The sequence below is a fragment of the Phyllostomus discolor genome, chromosome 2, assembly GCF_004126475.2.
Source record: "Phyllostomus discolor isolate MPI-MPIP mPhyDis1 chromosome 2, mPhyDis1.pri.v3, whole genome shotgun sequence".
NCBI classification, from domain to species: Eukaryota; Metazoa; Chordata; class Mammalia; order Chiroptera; family Phyllostomidae; genus Phyllostomus; species Phyllostomus discolor.
Genome location: NC_040904.2, coordinates 19,571,576 through 19,595,039, shown reverse-complemented (window position 1 = coordinate 19,595,039; position 23,464 = coordinate 19,571,576). Strand labels below are relative to the sequence as shown.

General features: G+C 35.1%; 1 long non-coding RNA gene across 3 annotated transcripts in view; it reads left to right on the top strand.

Moving 5' to 3' along the window:
* Nucleotides 1-23,464, top strand: part of LOC114491101 — a 345,268-nt gene that overhangs the window by 231,406 nt on the left and 90,398 nt on the right. For 2 of the 3 annotated variants that reach the window (XR_004901239.1, XR_004901238.1), the window contains exon 4: nt 17,094-17,138. This is a non-coding gene — a long non-coding RNA (uncharacterized LOC114491101). Of the gene's footprint in view, nt 1-17,093; nt 17,319-23,464 lie in introns of those variants that run through there. The other variant, XR_004901237.1, reaches the window with a different exon arrangement.

Below are 23,464 nucleotides of genomic sequence, written 5' to 3'. Positions count from 1 at the left end.
AATGTAGGGCCCTACATCCATATTAAATGCTAAATGAGTAATGGGTGTACAAAGTTCTTTGGACATTCAGAGACTAGAATCTACATAAGTTCTGTCATTTTTAACTAGATAGTGCCATCACCACTTCCTAATGGGAGGAACCTCTCAACATGAATTTGCTTTCGAGGACGGACCTTCTGAACAGATTCAAGTGAAAACCACTGCTCCAGGCAATGAAAATAAATGAAAAATTTTAAGCTGATAATTACTTAATAAAAAGAAGATAAAACTGGATCAATGGGTAGAATGCAGCAAATTTTACTATCATAACAGGAAAATGTCCCTTCTTACAAAAGATACAAGTACTATCTTGTAGGTATAATTTTGAGATAGAAAAATATTAATTTTATGAAGGCATTTATGGTGAAAAGCCTGAGTTACTTTTAAGAGGGGTCATTGATTTTTGTGAATAAAATTATCAAACTTATACCATGTAAAAATTAAGAATAAATGTTGTTTGTAATTTCAAAACCAGTCATGAAATTCAGTGCTTATATTTCAAGAAAAAGGTACATGAAAAAATACCAAGAAAGCACGAAAACATTTTTTTTCTTTTTTTATTGAATTTACTGTGATGACATCAGTCAATAAAATTTTACAGGTTTCCAGTGTACAATTTTATGACACATCTTTCGTACATTGCATTGTGTGTTCACTGCGAAAAGTCAAATCTTCCATCATCATATATTTGACTCCTTTTACTGCCCGCTGTCCGCTTCCCTCTGGTAACCATCGTACTCTCGTCTGTCTGTGATTTGTGTTAGTCTTGTTTGTTCATTTGTTGCTTTGATTATGTATCCCACATATGAGTAAAATCATATGATTCTTGACTTTTCCTGTCTGACTTATTTCACTTATCATGATATTCTCAAGATCCATCCATATTGTTGCAAATGGCAGCATTCCCTCTTCCCGTATGGCTGAGTAGGATTTCATTCTGTAAGATTATGTACCACATTTCTTTATCCAATCATCTATCAAAGTACACGTTGGTTGTTTCCATGTCTTAGCCATTATAAGTAATGTTGCAGTGAATATAGGAGCACATATATCTGTACAAATAAGCGTTTTTAAATTTAGGGGGTAGATAGCCAAAGAGGGGTTTCTGGGCCATATGGTAACCCCATTCTTAATTTCTTGAGGGACTATCATACCGTTTTCCATAATGGCTCTACCAGTTTACATTCCCACTAACATTGAATGTGGGGCCCCCTTCTCCAAAACCTCTCCAACACTTGTCATTCATGTCTTGTTGGTGATAGCCATTCTAACAGATGTGAGGAAGTATCTCATCGTACTTATGATTTGCATTTTTATATCTTACTACTGGAACTTGGACACAGTTTTAACTTAAAAGTCCTTAAATCTTTCCATTTTTCTTAGGTACCATCTATATAATCATCTAACTGAGTAACAAAAAAGGTGTAGAAAAAAGTTAGGTTGGAAGCATCATTCAGATTGTGAATTGCTTCAAGGTAGTCCATTTACTCCCTCAGCAAATTTGGAAATGTATTTCAAATCATATAAACTTCATATTTCTCAGCAACAACTTGGAAAATGGTAATTGTCAGCTAATCTACCTTCCAGAATTATTGCGAGGGTTCTGTAAAAAGTACAAAAGGGACTCCAAAAACCCAAATTATCTTCTGGAGAGCAGGCTTTTGTAGTACATGCTTCCCCCACTAGGTGAATGTTCTAGGAACTCCTCCGTATCACTGTACCAGCTGGCATCATTGTTAGAGGCTGCATTCAGCTTCAGCAATTTTTTTAAGACTCTTTCAGCTCATTTACCCATTTCATGATGGTTATCGCACTGAGTGTTCAGCAGCTTTTGACCAAAAACGCAATGACCCCATGCCCCACCCTCCCTATTCACCTGATCTTGCCCTGAGCAACTTTTTAATGTTTCCTCTGATAAAAAAAAAAGTCCTCAAAAGGTAACAGTTTGCCAATGTGGAGGAGATGAAACAAAAATGGCAAAAGCATTAAAAGGCATCAAAATTGACAAGTTCAAAAAAAGCCTCGATAGGTGTATTAGCATCAAATGGAGGGTACTTTAAAGGTGACTGAAGTTTAAACATGTAAGAATAAGTTACCAAGTTTTTAGATATAAATTCTGTTTTTTCATCCCCCCCTTATAAATGAGGGTGCTCTAAAAATGCTGATGTCCAAATTTCAGACATTGTCATTGCTATTATATTGCCTTCTTTGTGCTATATTTTTTTCTCAGTGTTCATCAAATCAAGACTGTTTTAAATTGTACCTTCTGATACATTTTTCACAGAAATGGTTTTATTTCTTTATGCTTTTATTCTCTTATACTATTGATATTAGTAATTTGGTATATTTGATACATATATACTGATATATGCACTTATTATTTTAATATGTGGCTAGAGGAAAGGTGAAGGATACTTAAAGTTTACAAAATCAATCACTAGAAAAAAATGGAATTATGGATAAAATAATGAGAAAATAATAAAAATGAATGATCAGAATGTAAGAGATGAGCTTTGTAATGGTTTATTGAGCACTAAATTACAAAATCACGCTATTAAAATATAAGTGTGAAGAAATAGTTGTAGAACCAGTATCTTAAGATTTAAAAACTATTTTTACATTTAAATCTTACTATTGATTCCACAAGAAAATACCACATGGCTGGAATTTTGTTATCTAAACAAAGATAAAATTGGGTGAAAAATTAATTTGGACTAAATTGACATTCCATTGTCAGTACCCAGGCGTTGTATATTCAGCTTCCAAATGGAATTTTCGCTACCCAGAAAACTTAGGTGACAGGACGGACACCGTCTCCTCCATGGAGTGACTTGTTTGTTTCTTAAGCTGCTTGGGTCTGGATAATAATTTGAAAATATTTCTCACCTCTCATTTGAAATAACAAAGGGTTTTTGTTTTGTTTTGTTTTTTAATCTGCTGTTGCCTAACTCACTCACTGGTTCTCATAGACAAAGCCAAGAAATTTCCTTCTATTTAGTCAAAGTAATGCTTTGGGTTTTAGAATCAGGCACTGAAAGTTCATATTTTAACTGTACCATGTCATGCCTAAGGCATGCTGCTTAATCTCTAACTTTCAGTCTTGTACCCTGTGAAAATAGAGATTCTATCAAATTCTTCCAAATTTCTCATAAAGATGACATGAGATACGTAGAGCACAAATGAACTGGTTTGATGCCTCCCCTGTGTTGAATGCTTAGTAATTATTAGTGCTGCTATCCAGTTATTTATTCATTTGGTATTTATCTGTCACACACTGTGCTAGGAAGTGACAATATGAGGACGGATTGGACACATTCTCTCCCCTTAAGGAACGCTCAGTGTGGTGGATGACAGAGAAGCGAGACAGACCAAGGAACAGGCAATTATAATACAGTATAATGAGCACACTGAACGGTAGGCAGAAAGAGCTAATGGAGCACATAAAAATATATAACTCAGGTTTGAGAGAAGGCAGATGTTTGTCCATTGGTTTAAACTTTTGTCCCCTAACAACTATTTATTTACTGCCTAGTATATACTGGTTAGTGTCTTACAGGCTGGAAATATTATAGTGAGAAGAAAATCAAATACTGTGTGTTTTCTTGGGACAGGTATCATCTTATAAGAGAAGACAGTGTTCAAATAATTACTCCAATAAATATAAAATTACAACTGTACAGTTGCTTTCCCAGTGTTTCTCATTGGGGTAATTTTGTCCCGCCCAGGGGGCAATTGGCAATGTCTGGAGATATTTTATATTGTCACAGCGAGGGAGGTGCTACATGCATCTAATGGGTAGAGGCCAGGGTACTGCTTGACATCCTGAATGCACAGAGAGGTCCCATAGACAGGGAAGGAGAATCACGTGTCACATGCCCCCAGAGCCGGGGCCAGTGTGCAGCTGTGCTGTGGAATTATGGGCCTGAAACCTGTGACATTTTGTTAACCAGTGTCACCCTAATAACTTCAATTAAAAGATGAAAAGTAAAAATTTTTTTCTGTAAAAATATTTATGTATTTTGGACATTTAAATCAAATAATTCATGGGGCATCCAATATTCTTTTTTAAATCTGTATTTTATTGATTATGTTATTACAGTTGTCCTGATTTTCTCCCCTTTGCCATTTCTCCCCCTATCCAGTGCCCACCACTCCCTCATGTAATCCCTCCACCACATTCATGTCTATGGGTCACGTGTGTAAGTTCTTTGGCTACTCCATTTCCCATACTGTACTTTACACCCCCACAGTTATTCTGTAACTATCTATTTGTAGTTCTTAATCCCCTCACCTCTTCACCCATTCTTCCCTTGCCCCCCACCCCTGCATCTGGCAACCTTTTTGTAACTAAATTCTTTTCTCTTGCTTTAAGAATCTCTCTTTATCTTTGACCTATGGCCTTTTAATAACTTGTCTTGGAGTTGGCCTTTCTGCATCCATCACAATTGGGATTCTCTGTGCTTCCTGGACTTGCATATCTATTTCCTTTACCAAATTAGGGAAGTTTTCTTTCACTATTTTTTCAGATAGATTTCCAATTTATTGCTCTTTCTTTTCTCCTTCTGGCATCCCTATGAGATGAATGTTGGACCCCTTGAAGTTGTCACAGAGGCTGTATATGCTGTCCTCATTTTTGGGGGGGGTGAGGGGATTCTTTTTTCTTCTTGCTGTTCTCTGTGGCTGTTTTTTGGTTCCTTATGTGCCAAATTATTGATTTGATTCTCTGCTTCATCCATTCTACTCTTGTTTCCCTGTAAATCATTTTTCATTTAAATTAGTATATCCTTTGTTTCTGACTACGTCTTTTTTTATGCCGCTGAGGTCCTCACCATGTTCCTTGAGCATCCTTATAAAAAATGTTGTGAACTCTGCATCTGATAGGCTGCTTATCTCCATTTAGTTTAGCTCTTTTTCTAGAGTTTTGATCTGTTTTTTCATTTGGGCCATGTTTCTTTGTCTCTTTGTTTTGGCAGCCTCCCTTTGTTTGAGTCTGTGTATTAGGTAGAGCTGCTTTGACTCCATGTCTTGGTAATGTGACCTAATGTAAGGTGTCCTGTAGGGTCCAATGGTACACCCTCCCCTCTCCCCCAAGCTGGGCACTCAAGGCATGCCCTTTGTGTGGGCTGAGTATACTCTTCTCTTGTCATTGACACTTGGTAGCTGTTGGCAGATCAATGGGAGGGATTTACCCAGGCCAGTCAACTGCAATGGCTGGTTGTGTCCACTGACCACCAAACCCCACCCTCCATGGAGGATAACCTGTGCAAGGGAAGGATGGTGGTGCTTCTAAATGTCTGTAGCTGGGTGCACTGGCCCTGGGGTTTCCCAGGTGGTATAGGCCAAGGTCAGTCCCCACCTGTGTTTTGCCTGGGGCCTGAGCTATAAAGCAACCTGAAATTATTGCTACTTATGCTGGGCTTGGAGATTCAGAGGTGAAGCCAACACATAACTCCAATCAGTCTACTACTAGGGCTCACTGAAGCCAGCTATTGCTTGTTTGATGGGATTTAGGAGCCAAGACCAGACATTCTTATGGAAAAGCAGTTTGGGTGGACCCAGGACAGTGACTCTTAATCTATATATGGACAACAGAATCACTCAGGGGCCTTTTCAGTATGCATATGCCTTGAACCCATATATCCATTCTTGGATATTCTGCTTTACTAGGTCCAGGGTGGGGCCTTGGCATGTGTATTTTGAAAAGACTTCTGAGTGCTTTATGGAGTTGAAATCACCTATCCAAGGTTTTCTTCTCACAGTCATATTATAAGGGACCTTCGCATGCAGAGTTCACTATTGGATAGAATGTTAAGAGTCTCCATTCTTTAAAATGGTGACCTAACACCCTATGAATTTTGGATGAAGACTAGCTAAACTTGCCCTGCCTTTCTTCCCTGTTTTTACGTATGATTCATACCTTATACAAAAGTCAAAGCCCTGCATTTATTGCCCACGCTTAAATCATATTTTAAAGAGAATTTCTAATAATGTAAAATATCACCAAATACTAACTTACTTTAAAGATTGTTTTTATTAAGGTGTAACTGATGTGTAACATTATATTAGTTTCAATTGTACAACATAATGATTCAGTATTTTCATACAATACAAAATAATCACAATAAGCCTAGTTACTATCCATCACTATAGTTAAAAAAAGTTTTATTTTCTTACAAGAACTGTAATGGTTTACTCTCTTAGCAACTTTCAATATGTCACACAGTATTATTAACAATAATCAACATGCTATTATAATCTCCTCATAACTTCATTATTTTATAGCTTAGAGTTTGAATCCTTTGACCTTCTTTACCCATTACTCCCTCCCCACAACCTCCTTCCTTTATTAATCAACAATCTGTTCTCTGCATTTATAAGCTTGCTTTTTTGTTTGTTTCATTTTGCCTGTTGATGAGTGAAAGGATAAAAATGACACACACACACACACACACACACACACACACACGTATATATATAATCGAATACTCAACCATAAAAAAAATTGACTCTTGCCAGTAGCAACAACTATGATGGACCTTGAAGGAACTGGCTAAGTGAACTAATTCACATGGAAAAAGACAAATACCATATGAAGTACCGCATGATTTATGTGTGGAATCTAAAAATAAAATTAAGATTTTTAAGTTATTTGAAACCAATATATCCTATATGCTTCTTTTAGAAATAATAACCGAGAGCAATATTTGCAAATGATAATGAAATAAATAATAGTTAAAATATATAAATAATAACTAAATATGTAATAATTATAGTTATCTCTTATAGAGTACCTTTTTTTTTAATGTTGGTCAACCATCACCAACATCTATTTTTTTTAAGATTTTATTTATTTACCTTTAGAGAGGGAAAAGAGGGAGAAAGAGAGAGAGAGAAAGAAACATCAATGTGTGGTTGCTAGGGTCTGTGGCCTGCAACCCAGGCATGTGCCCTGACTGGGAATTGAACCTGCAATGCTTTGGTTTGCAGCCCACGCTCAGTCCACTGAGTTACGCCAACCAGGGCATAGAATACCTTTAGTATCTAGTGTCTAACCCACTAGACTGTAGGCACCTTGAAGCTCTTACATATTTTAATTAAAATGTGATTCATTTTTTGTATATTTAAAATAGTAGAGAAATGGCCTATTTAAAATTAATAATTTTGTGCTTTATATGGACAAGGAAGAAATTATAACTTTGATTTTATTTATTCAATAAACATAAGAAAAAACCTTAACAATAATGTTTAAATATAATTTTAGCTCTTATTATGCTACTGAAACTACTCCATTACCTTTTGATCACCTAACCAGTTTTTCATTGCCGAGTGCAAGGGGCACACACAGTTATTACTTCATTGAGTTCTCTGATGCATTTGACTAAGTCAACAACCATGTTTGAAATTCTGTTGACTTCTGTTGTTGTCCCCATCCTTCTAAACTTTCATTATCCCTCTTTGTTTCCTTCAGGGGCTCGTTGCTCCTGTGAACAATATTGTTTATCAGTCTTGGATTTCTTCTCTCTACATTCTGTTTCCGGTGAACACATTAACTCCCATAATTTCCACTCTTAACTAGTATGCTGATGGTTTTCCCAATTTTTACCTCCAACAAAATGACTTCTTACCTGAACTACATACATGTTCACTGTTTCACAGATGTCTCTACCAGTATCTTAAATTTCAAAGCCATATCTCGGCAATTTACTCTTTCAGTTTGTTATTACTCTTATACTTCTATCCTAGGGGGTGGTATCAGAATGAACCAGTTTTCCAGGCTGAAATTTGAGAGTCATCCATGACTCCTCCTTCAGCATCATCACCCATATCTGACTCCTTCCCATGGGATCTTCTAAATATTTCTTAAAACGTTCCTTCCTCTTTCTGTGTATTCCCATTGCCCTGGTTTGGGACTTTCATCAAAACCCTGGTAATTTTATTTATCCATTCTAAATCTTGCTTGATTAGTCTTCAATTAAAGAAAAACCTTAAAATATCACCCTACAAATACACTTGAAAGACATCAACTATATATAACAGAGATTGCAATTATAACATCAATGCCATAACTCCTCATTCTTGCATCTGTGGAAAATTTAATAATCAAATAAAATATTCTATTTTAATAAGTCCTAATATTCCCTCAGAATCCTTCTCAAAAACAGAAACCAAACCACCCAGTTACATCATAAAAGACTTGGTAAGTAAGAGTAAATTCATTTGTTGTATTAATTAGGATAAACCCCTTAGTGCAACCGAAGAGCATCTATCATCTGACTTGATCAAAGTCTCCAGCTCCGTCTCTAGCCATTCCCCTGCCTTGCACTCGTATCCTCTGTAACATTTCAGTGATAGTAATTTTCTTTTTACACCATGCCATTTCTTACCCTAGGTTTTTTGACTATGCTGTTTCCTTTGTCTGGAGGCTTTCTCTTCGCACCCCCAAATTTTTGCCAATTCTCATTCCAGTTAGTTCTTATTCATTCTTGTAGAGTCCACCAAGTTCTCACCCTCATCCTGATTCCAGTCAGAGCTAATGACTCGAATCCGTGTTCCAGTAACCCCCTGTGCATTTTCCATCCATATTTACCACTGCTCTTATTATAGTCAGCCATTATTTTTAGTTGCATGTTTGTCTTACCCACTAGATAATAGGTACCTTGAAACAGAAAGTTTTATTATTGTTTTCTATTTGAGGACAATTTAAATAGCAACTGTCACATAAGCAATCACCCTAGATGTTAAGTTAATTAAATTTCAACTTATTTTTTCACGTGGAAAAAATAGTTATATGTAAGAGAGGTTTTCCACCTTTCTTTAAAGCAGAAGTCACAAACTCTTAACATGTACTCTCCAGCCCAGTGCAGTTCACCCCGGTCCATGTAGTTGACTTACAGGGCCAGATTGCTATAAGAACTTGAATTTTAGACCTCTGTGTAAAGCATAAAACATTCTGTGGAAATAGCCACATTCTGTGGAAAAAATACATATTTTTTAAATAATGAATCAGAAAATCATTTTTTTGGAAATTGCCCCTAAATATCTAAATTATGTTTCTTTTGTTGAATTATTACTGTACATCATACATCAAAGTTGTCCTTGTTCATATTTAAAAGAATACACATTGACTTGATTACTTTTGCAATGTAAGTACTATTTATTTACCCCAGAGACGTGCTTTGCTTTTATGTGGTTATGGAATATCTAATAAAAGCATTTCAATATATTTTTATAACCTAATTTATACTGCTTTTCTGGTCTTCTTAGTCATAGATGGATACAAAACTTTGTGAATGGGAAAGTCAGTATAAGAGCTCCATATGGCTTAGAAAACCTTGCTATTAAAATCCATTCTTATATATCAATATATTTTTATTGTTTTCAGTTTAAAAAATGTTTAAGTTTTCTTGCAAATTTACTTGTCTAGGTTTTGTAAAACTAAACAGAAATGATTACTGTTTATGCAGATATTTTTATATTGTCTAAGTTTCAATTTTTGATTAAGGTATGTGTGTGTGTTGTTTGGAAAAAATGTGAGGAGGAACAGCCAGAGGAAAAAAGGAATCAGTTTCAAAATATAAATGCTGTGTAATTTGATCCAATAATACATGAGCTTTTGAGCAGGATCTTAGGTGAACTGGATCTCATATTTTACATGGAATGTTTTTGAGGATCATGAAACAACAATTTAAAATATTTCTCCTTGACTCACTGCAACATCAGTAAATAGCTCAAAGTAGTTTTCAGTTTGGTGCCTGAATATACTTTGGTGACTGCTAGAATTGGAATGTGTTGAAATACAGTTGTTTTTCTTAAAATATGAAACAGTATGTGCACTAGCCATCATGGGGATGAATGGACCACTCTCCAGGGTATAATAAAAAATTGTGGAGAGAAAATATCTGTATGAAAAATAGAAATAGTACTGTTACCTTTGTTTCATTTTAGCCAGGCAAACGGACATCAGTTAAAGGTCACCCTCACCAAGGAAAGAGGTATTCCTGGCCTTAATAAGTCTGCATCTTCATGTGTGAGAGTTAGATCAGAATCATTTCCTCTGAACTGTGTTGCAGCTCAACTCAAGTATCCCTTAGTGTTTCCTGAGCACTTACCACATGTCAAGAATGATAAGCAAACAGATTTGAGTCCACCCTCATGGAGCTTACAGTCTAGTGGCCAAGAGAGACAAATTATTTGATATTCACCCACAAAAATATTGGCTGTCACAATTACCAAGAAGAAGGAGTGGAGAGAGACAAGCAGGGTGGCGGAGGAAGGCCTGTGTGAGAAAGTACACATCAGTTGAAATTTGGGGAATGGAGATAAGTTCATAGGCAAAAATAAAAAAAAGGGAAGAGAGCGATGCAGTGTCTGTTATGGAGACCCATTCTTAGGAAAGGTAAAGACCACACCCAGAAGCACACATGCAGACTTCAGACTGTTCTCATATCTGGGGAGGGGCAAAGGAAAAGTAGATTGTGTTGGGAGGAACTTTGGCTACAGTAAGTTATTTAGTTATCATGTAGCTTACATTCTGGAGCAGAACAGCCAATAAACATTTTAGCAAATAAATATGCAATATGTTAGGAAGTAATAAATGTTATGAAAAATATTAAAGCAAAACAAGAAGATGGAAACATTAAGGAGGGGTGCCATTTTGGATTGGCTGTAAGGGAAGTCATTTCTGAGCAGACCTCTGAAGGTAATAAGATGTGAACTATATCCTGTTCTTGGTTTTTGTTTGTTTGTTTGTTTGTTTGTTTGTTTTAAAGAACTAGAGAATGAAGACAGATATTACCATTGCAAAAATGGTAATATGTCTTTAATCTGGGTTGTATACTTAGAGCCTGCTTTATAATTTGTGATACTTCTGTACATTTGTATTTTTAAGTACTTCAAAAGTAAGTTTATGAAGTCTACCCTTCCCGTCAGTTAAGGGAGGCAGGTGACTGCAAGGTCTTAGAGCCAGCCTGCTTAGGGCCGAGAGTGCAGTGGGAGTCTCAGGGGAGACGAGTCTGGAGAAGTGAGTAGGTGCTAAGCCAGCATGTGGTTGTAGATTCTATTAGTAATCACAGTCTTTACTCTGAGAGCAGTGGGCCAGTGCTGAAGGATTTTAAGCATAGATAGGAGTGATAGGAATAGATCTATATTTTGAAGACCTGAAAAACTTTATTTAGCCAAGAAATTTTACGTTAGAATCTACATTTTGCCAGACCCTGTGCTAGGTGTGGGGAAACATAAGGGTGATACAGCCAGATAGGTCTTTACACTTGGAAGAACTTGAAGTCTAAAGATGGGTGAGCTTTTTGCTATCATCTACAGGTCCACTCACTGGCTAGGTATTTGGAAATCTCCCTGTGGGTTGTTCTGTACCTTCAGTAACACGCATGCTATCACCTTGGGCAAATTTTAGGCAATCATCTTGACTTTAATGGCTTTGAAAATTTTGGTAATGTGCAAGTAAATTATTGGGGAGAAATTTAGTTTTTTTGTGTAATTTAGTAGCTTTTATATGCTATTTCCCAGTTTCTTGTTGTATTCATGCAATACTTAAATGATCCTTTTTACATTTGAGGCCTCTAATATTTCAAGGTCAAGAAACTCGTAGGCAAAGCACAAAAGAACCATGTGATGGACATGTTTATTGCTAAAACAAAACAGAACAAAATAATTCCTTGGGTTGTGATTTGAGAATTACATCTTTACAGCATTTGCCAAAAAGGGAATTTACAATCCAAACATCAGTGATAAGTGAACTTTTAATATTTGGGGGGGTTATGTCTTCTGTCCAAGAAATATATTAAGGGATTTTCTATTGTTGAAGACCTGGAAGAAATGATGAAGATTAATTCTTGATGATAATATATGAGTATATGGAGGGATGCCAGACAGTTCAAAACACCGATTTAGGTCTTCCTTTGAGCACTTTCTTCTAATTTTGATATGACATTCTTCTTCTGGTGTTTTATCATTTTCTGAAAAACTTAACTGATGTATCTCTCAAGGAAAATGAGGTTCATTCTTTGCCATAGACTGTGCCTGTGAGTCAAATCCAGTTATTGACCCATCCTCATTAGCTGTTTAGAAAATGGCCTACCAAGTTACTTCAGTGTCTCAAGTGATTTATTGAGGCATAAGTGTCATAACAACTTAGATTTGATTTAGGTAGCTTAAAGTGACATCATACACAATAAGCCAATTTATATTTGTCATAAAACCAATGCAGCTATCTTTCTGGAACATGGTAGACTGCTAAATCTAAAAATCTTTGAAGCATCTAAAACTCAGTTATTCTACTATGAAAATAATCATTGTTTCCAGACTATAGAAGAATTCTGAGGAACAAACAAATATATAGCTAATATTGACATCTGCTTCTAAGATAAGCATGGGTAATATAAAAATTAACTGTGTCATATATATTATATGCAAATGCCAAAACCATGGTGGAATTGTATCAAATGGAAGCCTAGGACGCAGATACTGTTGAACCCTAGTCAACTTCTTCAACTTGGCTGGAAAAGTGGCCCCAGCTTCACCATCAGTAGACTCAACCTCTGTAATTTTGCATTTTTTGTTATAAAGCTATGCCTGAATCTGTGCAGCTATCTCTTACTTGGATGAAGCCTTGTTACTTGGATGCCTTGTTACAAGGCATCTTACTTGGAGATGGCTTGTTGCCACCTGTTTCAGGGGATCTCCTGCTGCAATCCTCATATGGACTCGATGCTTTCTGGCCCAACACATTGAGGTCAATCGGAATACGTTTTCTGTTTATGTCGGCCACCCACAAATTCAGTGCATTTTCCATCTTAACTAAAACCTTCTTCACACTGTAGCCCTAACTTTTGCAGTTTGAATTACAACCATGAAACAAGCACAAATTTCTTATCCCTTCTCTATGATTTCATGGATAGAAGATTTATTCTTACTGTAGATCTTAGCAACCTCAGCTTACGATTTTTTTCTTTATTATGTCAAGAGCTTTCTCACCTTCTCACTTAAAGGAAGTGCTTTTCATCTTCTCTTTGGTGTGTCCTAATTTCCAGCATCATGACACTGCATTTTGAGACCATTATTAAGTAAAATAAGGGTGATCTGAACACAAGCATTGCATAGCCACCATGAGCTATTTGATAACCAGGACAGCTACTAAGTGACTAATGGGTGGGCAGCGTGTCCAGTGTGGACAGGTTGGACAAAGGGATGATTTACATTGTCAGTGGCATGGAGAAGGAGAGTGTGAGATTTCACCATGCAACTCAGTGCAGCATGCAATTAAAGACTTATGAATTGTTTATTTCTGTAACTTTCCATTTAATGTTTTTGAACCAGAGTAGACTGTGGAAAGTGAAACCATGAATAAGAAAGGGACAACTGTATTCTCAAGCTATAGTATCTTGAAGGCCAGGAAGCTGAAGCTTTGGAAAGGTCAGGACAGGCCTTATATTGATTTAAACCATCCTATGATAGTTAAGAAGTGAAGATGGTTATAATACTATAAAAGCTTTGGGTCTTAAACACATTTATGAGATGAATCTGTGTGTCATTAACTAAACCACAACTTCCTGTCACGGTTATTAAAGAAACCAAGACTAAGAGACAACCAATAGCCCTCAGTCTACCCCCCATTATGATTCAAAGTATAGAATTATGTTCTTCAAATTGTAGGATATAGAAGAGAAAATTCACAGTGTCAAATACTATGCAGAAACAATAGTTATTTCTTATGAACAAAAACCTCTGTATTGCTAATAATGTCAGAAAATTTAGTATTTTAAAGTAAGCTTTATTTTTTAATCTTGTGTTTATTCCTGTGTATTCACCAAAGAGAAGAATATAGGTTTTCAAGTTAACTTATACTACTAGTAGACATTATTTGGTTTGAATCCTAAAGAGAAACTGGAAGTAAACCTCAAAGCTAAAAATGTGAAGGTTTTAATGGTCATTATTTCTAAAAAGGCAATACAGATTTTAGTGGATAATAAAATTAGGCTTTACTCATAAATATTATGATATATATCTAATCATTTATATATCTATAAGAGGACTTATCTAGACAATCAAAACTTTTAACCCAGTTAGCCTACATATACTATACTTTAAAATTCTATTTTAATGAATATGTGAAGTACAATTCTCTATTTGTACATTACAAAATGCACATTTATTTTTGTGCTAGAGATATGTAGTGTAGACATTATACAGTTAGTTGGTCTTATGTGGAAATGCTAAGGTCTAATTTTGCCCCTGTTCTAATGCGTTGAGCAATTTGCTTTCTGTGCAGAATATACTTGTGACCTCTTATTTTGATGAAAGCAATAAAGCTTTTAGGAATGAAAGCTGAAATATGTTTGTACACTATTTTAAATTCTCTCAATTGCCGAATTTCCTTTTTGTAAAAGAAGAGATCTTTCTAAGTGTTCTTAGTAGCATCTTAATAAACAACAATAGTCGATTCAGCGGAAGAGAAGGAGAGCAGAGAACAAGAAGAATTTCGAATCTATTTTTAATTGAGTTAAGAGAGAGGGAAAGGGAGGGAAAGAAAGGGAGAGGATCACTGATGTGAGAGAGACATATCGATCGGTTGCCTCTCCCATTCACCCTGTCTGGGACTGAACCACAGTCCAGGCATGTGCCCTGACCAGGAATAGAACCCCCAACCTTTCAGTTTACAGGCTGACAGTCCAACCAACTGAGCCACACTTGCCAGGGCCTAATTCATTTTATGTTAAAAATAGTAATTTGACATTTACTACTTTGTCCTTCAACTGTCTACAAAGTCTTGTGTTCCACATTATGGAAATCTTCCCTACAATTGGCAGTCGTTTGTACCATATATCACTTTGAAACTTGTAGAAGTGTTTATTTACCGTAACTCTGATTTGGGGGATATTCAAATTGCCAAAACTCTAGACTCTAGTCAAGGATATTTGAGAACAACCTACACAATGGACTGGAAGTATATATGTAAATATTTAACCATATTTGCTAGTGTATAACTTCATTGTGTCCACCAGAATGGTGTGTATATGTGTGTATATTTATATATCTTAAGAGTGTTAAACTATAATCATATCACTTTTTATAGAAAAGAAAATGTGAATATACTATATACTTTACAGGTTACCGAAATTTTAACAAAAATATTTCCCTGTAATTCTTTCTGTGACATCATTTCTCCGAAATAAAATTGGGTTAAGTAAGGTGCTTAAACATTGGCCCACAAAAAAAAAATGCTTCATCATTCTTTCTTCATGATTTAAGCACAGTTGAAAAATTGGAGTGATAAAACCCAACAAATGCATTTTATTACCAAATAATTCTTTATCTTCTTGAGGACACCAGCTACTTTAGCTAGATACATCCATAATTTCTATGGACAGAGAAATTATGTCCATTTCACATTTTGGAAACATTTTCTACTTAATGTCTTTTTAAGTATCTGATATGACATTTACATTTATAAAACTTGTCCTTTAATATTTTGCAAAGGAAACATGAATTAAATGTTTACTTTGTCCAGTGAGGGCAGAGGCATCTCACTGATACGGTGCGCTTCCAGGGTGGCACACACGAGCCATTTCTGAGATTACAGCCCAAGGAAGCATTCCACAGCTATTGTGTTGCTGCTTGCTCAGTTCCCAGTCTCTTAAAATGCTAGCCTTGAGAGTACAGAGGTGGGTTCTGTGCTTATATAATGTTGATTCTGTTATTGCACCTTCTGAAAACAAGAGGTTACTGTTAGCTGCAAAACAAAGTGGGCCAGGGGGCATTGTCTATCTTTGGAAAAGCATTTACAAGAAATGGCTTAATACACCATTGTTTTACCCAAAAAATTACACTTTATTAATTAAAAATTACAAAAATTGTGTGTGTGTGTTTTAAATGAAGTCTAACCAGAAAGCAAGAGAACGACTTGATTACTGCTTATAACAGGAGAGATCCGTTCCGAAAAAGGGAGCATTTGTTAAAGAACAATGGTAGATTTTCTTTGAAGGCTGCCCAGAAAGCAGATTTGATGTGAAGTGCTACAGGATGGCTTCTCTCTGATCCAGCTATTGTGTTATTGACTGGTTTTGTCAGCTTTGTAGCTCATGTGCTTCGTTCCTTGATTTCTTTCCTGCTTTCTCTCATTGATTTGTAAGCAGTTTCAGATTAGAATCCTGTCACCTGATGTTTGGGTTTATCTTCCTGCACCAAGGAAAGGAGTTTCGAATGAGGTAGTTGCAATAAATGCCCAGGACATAGGTTATTTATTTATTCAGGCAGGAGTATGAAACTTCATTAAGAAGAAGAAACTTATCAAGAGAAGAATATGCAATTCCACTCCCTTTCTTTCTTTTCAATTCTTGGAAGTTACAAAGTAACTTAATGCTGTGGCATGAGTTTGAGGCTGGGAGATGGAAATTCTACCCTTATTTCTACCAACGAGCTATGTGACCTTGCTTTGCTTTGAAAAGTGAGGATGTTGGACCAGTTGATTTTTAATTTACCTTCTAGTTCTAAGACTAATTCTATTCTAATGAAAGGCATTAGAATTTTCTTACCATAATTGCCTATGCCAGGTAATATTTCTCTTAAATCTCTATAACTTAGGACAAGATTTCCCTGAAATCTTGTGATCATATCCACAACATGGACTGAAATCTTAATACTTATATTTTCAATGCTATAGAAAGATGTAATTAAATCCAGAAGTTTTGCTTTGTAACTTTTGTTATTTATTATTGTTTTTGTTCATTTTTGCAATATGATGATATTTTTCTTTTTATTTTTCACCATTAATGGCTGTCAATAGTAAAATTACCAAATTAGCTAATAGTTATGATCAAGAGTTTTAACTATTATATCCATGCTGTAGAGACAGCAAAAAAAAAAAAATTCAACCCATATATGATGCTCATTTATGTTGCTAGGGTCATGCAAATTAGTGGGTGAAATTGCCAGGGCTTTGCCACCAGACAGACCTCTAACACGAAATGTTGTCAATAATGTGAAGCTAATCCTGCTATTTCACTATGCTCCATGTCATCTATTTTCTATTTCTCTTGTAGGGTATTCTTGAAGACTAATCAGAAAACGTTCATGTGCCTATAATGGTAGGAAAACAACCTTTTTTTTTCATTATAAAATATGTTGTACTTGTTTTATCCAAGTTTCAATAATCTACTGCTCTTGTTAGATGTAAGTAGATCAATGTTGCTTATTCTGAACAACTGGAAAGTGTGCCAGACCTACTTACTTACTAAACTTGAAATCATCCAACACATAGTGTTTAATCTCCAGTTTGAACTTTTTTCATACTATTGTATATTATATATTATTGCACTTTGTATTTTCTTATAGGCAGAATTTATTCTTGCTCTTATATTTTTCCATAATTTTACGGTCATTTAACATTAGCATATAAAATTTCCATATATCAGGAAGGCAATTTTATAATTATACATTCATGTATCTTAATATATGTATAATATATTTTTAGAAACTGGGATTCTCTTATTTACCATAATTTCATTTTTTTTTTTTGCTATTTGAAACCTGAAACATCTTAAGGAAAAACCAAAGTAACCATAAGGATAGTGATCAGTAAGATAGTTATACTTATCTGAGTAATTTAATAATATAAATATTAATTTGGAAGAGTTTACTTAATAAAATACCAGAAAATGCGGCTCTTTTCTTGGCTATAACATGTACAGACAAATTTAGAATTTCTAGCCTAGTAAATACTTTCTCCAATAATAGCTTAATTGTAGCTATTTCAAACCGAATTGTTTAATTGTGGTGAATCATATGCAAATTGTTCAGATGTAGGTCAGCTTCCCACTCCCACATTCTAGCACCTCTTTTCTAATTCAGGACGAATAGCTCAATGCCTAAAAAAAGCAGGATAGTAGATTAAAGACATAGGACAAAAACCAAAACAACAATGACATAAAAACCAACAGTGGACCGGGAATCAGAATGTTCTCATAAAAATGTCAAGGCAGGTCGCTTTTATTTAGGCTTTAACTAAATGGTCTCTTGTCCTTGCTGTGTTTGTTCCCAATCGCTTCTTCACTGCTGGCGAGCTTCGTGGTTGGCAAAGTTTCCTCATATGTAAAATGCATGTAATAATATCATTCTGTTCACTTACCAAACTGAAGATCCAATAAAACAAGGACTGTAAAATGGCTGGGTGATTCCTCTAATCCTTTGGAAAGAACATATTATTTTTGGTGATCTGGTTGAGTTACAGAAGAGTAGGTCTCACTAATGTGAAAGATTACCTTGTGTGTCGCTGGGTGAGGCGAGCTGAGGTAGGTTGCAGTTACAGAAGCTAAGGAAATCCTTTGTTTTTCTAGTTGATACATTACAGGTTTAATCTATTGTGATGGAGCATTGCATCACCACTTTCTGTTGAATAGCCTCAATTTTATGATTCTCTTTAAACTTTATGTGTTGTCTACTACTATACTTCCACAGAAAAAATGTATTTCCAGTTCCGCCAACATTGAAAAATAATAAAGCAGAGACATGGATTTATTGCATTTGTTGTCTTTCATCTTTAGGTGATTATTTCTGTTGTTTTTGATGTATTGACAGAAAAATGTGAGCATTGTTGGTTATCGATTTAAAATTTTGGCTTTAATTTTAATAAAACTAGAATTCTATCTTAATATAAATATACACTTTTTTTAGAAATTGTGATTATTTTTAAAAGATTTTATTTATTTATTTTTAGAGAGAGAAGGGAGAGAGATAGAGAGAGAGAGAAACATCAATGTGCGGTTGCTGGGGGTCATGACCTGCAACCCAGGCATGTACCCTGGCTGGGAATCGAACCTGGTTCACAGCCCGCGCTCAATCCACTGAGCTATGCCAGCCAGGGCTTAAATATACACTTTTAATTATAATTCTTCCCTAGAATTTGATTGTTCAATAATTTGAATTTATGTTTTTATATCATTTCAGTTCTAACATTTCTAATTTTTAATTAAAATATTTAATAAAATAATTCTTGAAGAAATATTGAAGAATTATTGAATTAAATTACTGAATTAAAAAGTGGCAATGATTTCCTAATTCTTGGAATAGGAAAGCAGATGGTATCTACTTTGTACTTCTTTCAATATTAATATTGTTGTTTGAATTATTTAATAAAAATAGAAAATTATACTAAATAGAAAGTAATATTTTTTCTCAAAAATTATGGTATTTGTTCTTCCAAATTTTTTCTTAATATACACAAACATCGATATCAATATGTGAACATAATGCTTTCATACCATATGCATAATTCTGTGTTTTTAACATTTTAATAAGGAACAACCTTCTAAGTCAATGTATATTCTCTATTTCATAATGCCTGCATATTAGGCAACTCTTTCTTTGATGTCCCATGATTTATTTAATAGGTCCCCTAAACTTTTTTAAAAAATAGAACTTTAAAATAGAATGAAAGATGGCCTTCCTTAATTACACTTTTGGCAAGCATACAAAACAATAATTCCCATTTGCACATTGAATCAGGAAATTAAGGGGTGAAGAAAAAGTGTTACAGTAAAGAGGCATAAAAATACGATTAGGTAAGTGCCCATAAATTGTTAGGGGAAACAAAGGCTAATACTATAGATGTTCATGCAACGTGTTGAAGCTATATAAAACTAAAATTCTACTAATTTTCTCGAGGTTCACCCCAAGTGACAATTCCTTCCATAAACATTCAAAGAGACTTTTCCCTTCCTTCTCATTCTCACCAGTTTTCTCACAACTCCAAACACTCAGGGGAAAGTTAGATCTCATCACATCATGTCATATGCAAAAATTCATCTTGCATGTACTTTTTGCCCCAAATAGGCTGTTAACCCCTAGAGGGTGATGACTGTGTGTTATTCTTCTTTAAATCTAGTAGATGCTGAATCAATCATCATTTAGCTAAGTTGAAGTGTGAGAAAGGGGAGACATCAAGTGAAAATATTTTATCTTAGCCAAATTTTGTAAGATGCCACTATCTGCTTCTCTAATTTAATCTCTAGAGTAAGTAATAATGAATTCTTCTGATAATGGGATACAAATAATATGAATAGTTTTTGATATACAATGAAAGTCATTTTAAAATGAATTTTTATTTTTGTGGTTCCTATGATGTAATAAAATTTATTTTAAATTGAATTTTAAATATTCCTTATTATATTTATGTTCAAAAGCATACCTACAAATTATTTCAGAAAAATATATAACATTTATGAAAACATACATACAGATCTAAAAACACTTAGCCAGCTTGAAAGAATCATACACATTTAAGACATTGTTATTATTGTTAAGGCAGCCATAAAGTTGGCATTGTGGATTAAAATTACCTATGATTATTTACAAAATAGAAATAATGTATAAAAGAAGGAACACTTTGTGAAGTCTGTTAAAAAGGAAGTATTGTCAGTACTTGGTGTAATGCAAGTTATTGCTCATGCCATGGAAATGAATCTTTGACTTTGTCACAACCAGCAAGAGCGGAGTTACTATACTTTGAATTATGCTTGAAGGAATCTCTCATTCCACATAACTTTGAATTCAACAGTAATACAAATTTAAAATATTTTAACAAATGTACCAATTTCACTTCTCTTCACAGAAAAATTAGGTGTTAGTGGATGCAAAAGTTTCTTATGAAACTGAATGTAATACTTAGTGTGTTTCCTCCTCATCTGACTTGCAGAAGTCACTTCCCCCAACTCTGATTTGACACACTTTTCCCTGGGCAAGCTTGTGAGGAGGAAAGGATCTTGGTCAATCTATTCTAAGACAAATGCTTGAACTTGATGATGACCTTTACTTGACCAGAACATGAAACTTAGCATTTGAAATGCATACTTTGTCCTCCCAAAGTCAATGCCTTTGCTCTCAAAGAAGTCAGTGTTGTCCCAATATTTGACCAGGGTTGTAAATATAACAACAAAAGTGGGTGTGAGAGACCAAAATTATACAAGAGGGAGCAGTGTGAACTGAGGGACATATGATCATATGCTCAACATGCAAGGGTTACTTCTACTCATTCCAGTCAAATTTTCTAGCCAATTTTATGTTGCAATGGCCATAATTTCTAAAAAGTATAGGGACTTAACTATTGGGATTTCTATTTGAACTTCTGTGGTTTTTTGATGGCTCAAATTTTAAAAATTAGGAAAAAAAAACAAGCCATGTAATCCACTCAAGACAGACTTTAGGTAAGCAGTTTTCTACTCTTGCATAAACACTGTAAATATTTGTTCAGTGAGTGAATCATAGACCTCTATAAGAAATAGGGAAATTAAAGAACACTCTAACCTTTGTTCTCCCTTGTCCATTAAAAAATTCATATAAAACTTTAGGGAGGGCCATACTTATAACAACAAATACAAGAGACCAGTCAAATAAAAATGTTCAACTATCTCTGGAGTCCACTTTTGTGGAAAGAATAAACCAAGTAAATTAAGAAAGTGTTGTGAAAATATATTATGATACAGAAAAGAATGATGGCTAAGAAAGATAACTTTTAAATACATTTTAATCTGATCCCCAACAGACCTTGTGCTACTAATTCATTACCGTATTTTCTTTTCTTAAAGCTTTCTGCAAATATTTTGTCTTTTATTATTCTTAAAAGAAAAATGGTGAATGAACATCAAAGGGAAGTCATATGCGTGAGAAAAATAAATTCAAACATGTAAATACTGTCACATAATCATTAATGAATAAACATGGATCCAATGGCCTTTGGTTTATTTTACATTCTGACCTGTTTAAGACACTTCCTTTTGAGTTCTCTCCTGCTTTCCTTGTGGACTTGACCTTCCCTCTTCTGTTTCAGTTCTTTGTTACATCACCGCACATCTCACTGCACTGAATGGTATTTAATTATAGTTGCTCACATATCCCTCTTCCCCAAAACTGTGAATCTCAAGATCAGAAACAATATCTTTAAAACTGTTTTTGGAAAAATCACAAACTTATAGCCAATTTGAAAATATAGCACAGGGAATCATTTGAAAGTAAGTTTTGCCCTAGTGACTCATTACCCTCAACTGCTTTGTAACGAGTCCCCTTAGAAACACAGGCATTTTTCCACCTAACCAAAATAAATTTTACCAAAAAGTAAAATCATCAATATTATGTGCTAAGGAGTGAACTGTGTCCCACCCACCAAACTCAGGAGCTAAACTCCTGTTCACTGTACTGATATTTTGAAGAAGAGGCCTTTGTGAGCTAAGTAGGTTTAGATGACATCATGAGGGAGGGGCCTCATAATGGGATTAGTGTCCTTAAAGGAAGAGACACCAGAGAGCTGGCGGGTAAACACAACTCCAAGGAAGAACTAAGCAGAGTCATGGAAGTGTGGAAGGTCTTGGTGAGTGGGGGGGGGGGTGGTGGTAAGGTAACATCTGCAGTCCTCCAAAGCCTAGTGAAAGTAGTGTGACAGAGAAAGATGAGTTGAGAATGGTGACAAAAGAGAAGCCAGTAATGGAGACATTTCCCTGCAATAGCAAACCCTGGGCTTTCTCTCTGTGTAACAGGCACATGACATGGTGAGATTTCTACTGTAGTTTGATTGTTGACGACTAGCTGTGGAGAGATAGGATATAGTGAGATTAAATTGGAGGCCATTTTACTAGTATAGGCAAAAATAAATGACAGATCTAACATATAGAAATAAAGGAAGAGATGGAGAATGGGAGAAAGATGTGGGTGCTTAGATTTAAGAGTCACTTGAAAAATAGATTCAGTGGAACTTCTCCCCTATTTAAGGGATAGTGGAGGGGAAGAGGTAAATCACAGTGTGAAAGGAAGGATGAAAGTTTGGACAATTCCTGTATTTATGACTTGGATTCCTGGATGTGTAATGATGTTCTAAATTAAGCTAAGATATATGAAAAGGCCAAGAAAGTATTTGCAGAGCAGGCAGAGATATAAAAAGGAATCCAGTTTTAGAGAACAAATTTCAGGTGCCTGTTGAAGAAGAGAGAATGTCAAAACTGGAGAAGTGCATGCATATTTCTGTACATTTAATATACAGGTATATATTATAGTAGGGTATATAAATCTGTGCCAGTTTTGTCTGTATAACCATGTAATGCTCTACTTTCCCATTAACTTATTGCTGTCAAATTAACTTATTGCTTGAATATATCATTTGAAACTCTAGTAACTCATTACGTATTTTAAAATATTCCACAGACAGAGAAGAATGCTGTCTTTTAAAACTGGTTCTAGACTTGTGAAAATATCATGTGTCTTTATTGCCAAAGCAAAGAGGAAAATCTTGCCAGTTACATGCCTGAACCTGTTTTGCTTTCAATTACCTGGGTTATTGAGGCAGAAACAGCCTTTGTGACTAATTTATCCTTATAATTGCCATAGCTCTCTGCTTTGCCTTACTTGTGGACATATTTCCATGTTCTAC